General features: G+C 37.3%; 1 pseudogene; it reads left to right on the forward strand.

The window, feature by feature from the left end:
• Positions 1-2,015: 2,015 nt before the first annotated feature.
• LOC125117322 (heterogeneous nuclear ribonucleoprotein A1-like) lies at positions 2,016-4,068 on the forward strand (annotated as a pseudogene).
• The last annotated feature ends 1,520 nt before the right edge of the window (positions 4,069-5,588 follow it).

The raw sequence follows: 5,588 nt of genomic DNA on the forward strand, positions 1-5,588 counted from the left end.
GATTTTCATTTATTTTTCCAGAACTGAGTGATTGTATCAAGGTGATCCTTGATAAATTAGAAGTCTGGGATGTATGTATTCATACTACCATATATAAAATAGATAACCAACAAGACCTGCTCTATAGTATATAGCACAGGGAACTATATTCAATATTCTATAACAGCCTATAAGGGAAAATAATTTGAAAGAGATATATATATAGGTACACACACACACACACACACACACGTACCGAATCTCTTTGCTGTGCTTCTGAAACACAGCATGCAGATCAACTATACTTCAATTAAAAAAAAAAAAAAGATGATCCCTCTGGTTTGCAGATTGTACACTTGTAATTTAAGAGTTTCTGAAAATTCTGTTGTTCTGTCATAGGAAAAGGACTTCCACATGAGGATCCTTCCAGGATCCTGAGAGTGAGGATTCATGGAATCATAGAAGGTAACATTTGGAAGGAACAATACACATAATTTATTCCCACCTCTGCATTTTATTCATGGGAAAAAAAAAGAAATCTCATTGTTTAGACTGTGATGTAAGCAAGAGACTCTGAATCATCTTCAGGGAAGAACAGTTATTATTCATTCCATCAGTCTGTATTGAGCATCTTCTATGAGTCAATGCTGTGCTACATACTGGAAATGCAGCAGTGACTAAGGCAGACATGCCCTTTCCCAGAGCCTTCTGGGGGGGCTACACGGGACACGTGTATTTTACCTCTTTAGAAGCACTTTCACATGCATGGCTGAATCTACTCCTTAGACCCACCCTTAGATATAGACATGAATATTCTTTTTTTTTTTTGGCTGTGCCCATGGCACACAGAAGTTCCCAGGCCAGGGAATGAACATAAGCCACAGCAGTGACAAAGATGAATACTTAACTTATAGGCCACAGGATACTCCAATTCTCTTTTTTAATATGAGATATGCTTCAGAGATTTAGTAATTTTCCCAAGACCATAAAAAGGCCTAGAAGAGGCAGAGCCTGGACTCAAATGTTCATTTTCTAACTCACTCCAGGTACTTCTCTATTATAACAGAGTGCTCTCTGCTTAAAACTCAATGAGAAGTATTCTGTCCAATGGGCTAGTGAAAAGGACTTACCTGGTTCCATGACCATATTTTTCAAACAAAAATGAGGACGTATGGACTGCCAAAGGATTTCTAATTTCATTTATGTGTAATCCAGACAGAAAATCATTGTAGAGGCACATGTAAAAAAAGCTCTACTAGGAAGTGCCTTTTAGTTATACATTTAACTTTTATTTAAAATAAAATCATTTTGAGATTTTTCTAGAAAATCTGGTAATTTCTGGTAATAAAAAATCTACTCTGTCATGTGAAATAATCCACAATTGAAGAGGGTTCAAAAATATGTATCAATTCAAATATGGTATGACTTATATTCCACAATATTACCCAAATTCCTATCTAATGCTTGATTACTCAGGTTAAATTAACATGCCAATTTTTTTTTATTATTATTATCTTTTTAGGGCTGCACTTGCGGTGTAAGGAAGTTCTCAGGCTAGGGGTCAAATTGGAGCTACAGCTGCCAGCCTAAGCCACAGCCACAGTAACGCTAGATCCGAGCCACATCTGCAACCTACACCACAGCTCACAGCAATGCCAGATACTTAACCCACTGATCGAGGTCAGGGATCAAACCCATGTCCTCATAAATACTAGTCGGGTTCCTTACTGCTGAGCCATGACGGGAACACTCAACATGTCAATAATTTTTAAAAATACTTTTCATAATACTCTTGGGTCCTTACCCTGAAGAAGGAGACTGTTAAAATTTTCTTAGCAACAATGCCCAAGAAAAAAAATTCAGAATCATATTCAAATATAAGAATGTATTTTAAAATATTTTAAAGGCACAGTGTTCATAAATATATTAGCATCTATTAGCAATAATATTTTTACCTTGTGTAACATGACGTATGGGTGGTCTTTCTCTCCATAAGGCAATTTGGGAAGATTTGTATAATCCTGGATTATTAGGTAATGTTTCTAGGAACAATAGGAGATCTCACGTCTACCTTCTGTCTAGAAATAATCCATTACGGCTGGGGTAATACACACACTGGCACTGACCTCCAATTGCTTTTTTTTTTTTTTTAATACAATTTGTACATGGGGGTAGAAAGTAAGGAGTTTATTTATTTATTTAGTCTTTTTAGGGCCACACCTGAGGCATATGAAGGTTCCTAGCCTAGGTGTTGAATTGGAACTGTATTTACTGGCCTACACCACAGCCACAGCAATACTAGATCCGAGCCTCATTTGCGACCTACACCACAGCTCACGCCAAGGCCGGATCCTTAACCCACTGAGTGAGGCCAGGGATCACACTTGGATACTAGTCAGGTTCTTTTCAGCTGAGCCACAACAGGAACTCCTCTGATTGATTTCTAATCTACAGCTTGCTTAGTCCAGCCTTCTGGTTGGGGTTACTTGTGGTGGTGGCCAAATTAGCAAAAGAGTCTCTTCAGAATGTAAAGGAATCAAGGGTACGTCCTTAACATGAATTTCTGAGACATGTAGACAAGAGAGAGAGAATCTTTGTCCAAATGGAATCTTAAAAAGTGGGTCAGGGGAGAGGGTGGAGAATTTTTTTTTACAATTATTCTAAAAGTGTATGGAATAGATTTACACTCATGTTTATTCATGATGAAAAAAAAAAAAACTGTCCCTAGATATGCATTTTAATTTGTGAGAAAACTGCTAAGAAATGTGAGCTCATGGAGAAAGTGGTCCTTAAAATAAATAAGTAAATAAAATCTAGGGAGTATAATCCTGCCTAGAATGTGATTCATTCTTTTGGAGCAATAAAGAGTAAGATGATGTCCAAAAGCAATTTTCATATTTCTTGGACATGTAAGCATTTTTCCTTATAACAACTATAGCAGAATCAGATCCCTAGGTAGATTATATAGACAACCATGAAGGGAAACAGCTCACCCTCACATGTCATTTTCCTTTCATTGTACTTGAAAGGAATTTAAAGGAATATCTAGAAATTAAAAATATAACCATTGATATTAAAAACCAAGTGATTTTCTACCTGTGGCCACAGCTGAGGGAGCATTCTTAAAGTCTTCCTTCTGCTGCTATCATGTCTAATTCAGTCTTCCAAAGAGCTCAAAGTTGTATAAGCTCTTTATTATAGATTAGAACTTAAAAAAAAAAAAAAAAACAGCAAGAGACTGAGCAGCCAGGGGAAACAACCACAGATTGTGTGGTAATGTGGTAACAGAAGATTCAAACATTGAACACTCCACAAGCTTTGGATTTTGACATAGGCCACTGTGGTGCAGGCAGATGCATCATGAAAACAAGGCCACACAGGTGTATGGAAGAGTTGTGAACCAAAGAAGCCTGTCTCAAGAGAAAGTGTTCAAAGACCAGGTGCCCAGTTACCTGTGAAAAAGACCTTTGTCAGTAGCAATGAAGAAGGCACTGAAGAACATCATGTAAGAGATTATTCTGAGCAGTATAAGAAGAATGAAATGATTGAAATCATTACTGACTAGGGCAGTGATGAGAAGAGAGCCTTTGCTTTTGTAACCTTTGGTGACCTCAACTCCATTAATAAGACTGTCATTCAGAAATGCCATATATAAATAGCTATAACTGTGAAATAAAGAGAGCCTTGAATAAGCAAGAGAAGGACAGTGCCTCATCCAGTTCAAAATGGTTCTGAAAACTTTGGCAGTTGCTGTGGACATTATTTTAGAGGAAATGACAACTCTGGTCATGAAGGAAAATTCAGTGTTCTGATGGCTTTGCTGGCAGCCATGTTGGTGGAGAATTTGATGGCAATAGTGGATTGGGTAATACTGGAAAGTAGTTTTGGAGGTAATGGAATCTACAGTGACTTTGTCAATTACAACAATCAATCTTCAAATTCTAGACCCATTAAGGAAGAAAGGCAGAAGACTTTGGAGGCAGAAGCTCTGGTCCTTAAGTTGGTGGAGACCAATAATTTGCCAAACAACAAAACTAAGATGGTTATGGGTGTTCCAGCAACACAGGTAGTTACAGCAGAAGATTTTAATTATAGCCAAGAAAAAAAAAGTGCTTAGCAGAAAAGAGCCAAAGGGAGTTCCCGTCGTGGCGCAGTGGTTAACGAATCCAACTAGGAACCATGAGGTTGCGGGTTCGATCCCTGCCCTTGCTCAGTGGGTTAACGATCCGGCATTGCCGTGAGCTGTGGTGTAGGTTGCAGACGCGGCTCGGATCCCGTGTTGCTGTGGCTCTGGCGTAGGCTGGTGGCTACAGCTCCAATTGGACCCCTAGCCTGGGAATCTCCATATGCTGCGGGAGTGGCCCAAGAAATAGCAAAAAGACCAAAAAATAAATAAATAAATAAATAAATTTCTAAAAAAAAAAAAAAGAAAAAAGAAAAGAGCCAGAGAAGTGACAGAAAAGCTAGAAGTTACAATAGGTTTGTGAACTTAACCAATTACAGCAGGAGGGCCTAACTGCTAACAGAAAAGAAAAAAAAAAACTATATTTGTGACTGCATAACAAGTATTTTAGTTCTGTTCTGTGGAAAGTACAAAGCATTCCAGCAAAAAATTTTAATGTAGGCATTTCTGTTGTTGTTCACATTTAGAGTGCTAAATGTAATAGTCTGATCATGATGCTGATTAAATGTGCTTTAAAAACAAAAAAAACTCAAGAGTTCCCATTGTGTCTCAGCGGGTTAAGGACACTATATCATCTCTGTGAGGATGCAAATTTGACCCCTGGCTTCACTCAGAGAGTTGAGGATCTGACTTTACAATAAGCTGTGGTGTGGGTCACAGATGCAGCTTGGATCTTGTGTTTCTATGGCTGTAGTACAGGCCTCAGCTGCAGCTCTGATTCAACCCCTGGCCTGGGAACTTCCATATACTGTGGATGCAGCCATAAAAATAAAAAGAAAAGAAGAAAAAGTGAATATAGTGAATAGAGGAATAGATATAGCTAAAGAGAGAATTGGCAAAGCAGAAGACAGACCTAAGGAAATTATCCAGAATTCTATCCATATAAAGAAATGGAAAATGTCAAAAAAGTTAAGAGACATGGAAAGTACAATGAAAATTTCCATTATATATCTTATAGTAGGAATTTCAGAAACAAAGAAGAGAGAAAATGAGAAAGACGTTGCATTTTCCAGAATGGAAAACTAAAACCTTCAGTTTTAAGAAGCATAAATTCCAAGTAGTAAAAACAAAATAAATCCACACTAAAACATATGGTAGAGAGATTTCAGAGAATAGAAGAAAGATATTAAAAGCTACCAGAGAGAAAAGACAAGTTGCTTACAAAATAAAATCATACCAAAAGCTTACAAAATCAGACCAAAAGCAGACTTTTCCAAAGCAGTGATGGAAGCAAGAAGGCAATGGAATATTTTCCAAGCCCTGAAAGAAAATAAATTTCAATCTATAGCTTTATATCCAGCTGAACTATCATTAAGGAAAAAGAATAAAATAAAGGCATTTTCAAAGAAACAAAATCTTCTAAGAACAGATCCTATCTAAAGGAACGTCAGGAAAAAGGAAATATATTCTAAAAGGAATGCAAGTG

This window comes from Phacochoerus africanus, chromosome 16, assembly GCF_016906955.1.
Source record: "Phacochoerus africanus isolate WHEZ1 chromosome 16, ROS_Pafr_v1, whole genome shotgun sequence".
NCBI lineage: Eukaryota > Metazoa > Chordata > Mammalia > Artiodactyla > Suidae > Phacochoerus > Phacochoerus africanus.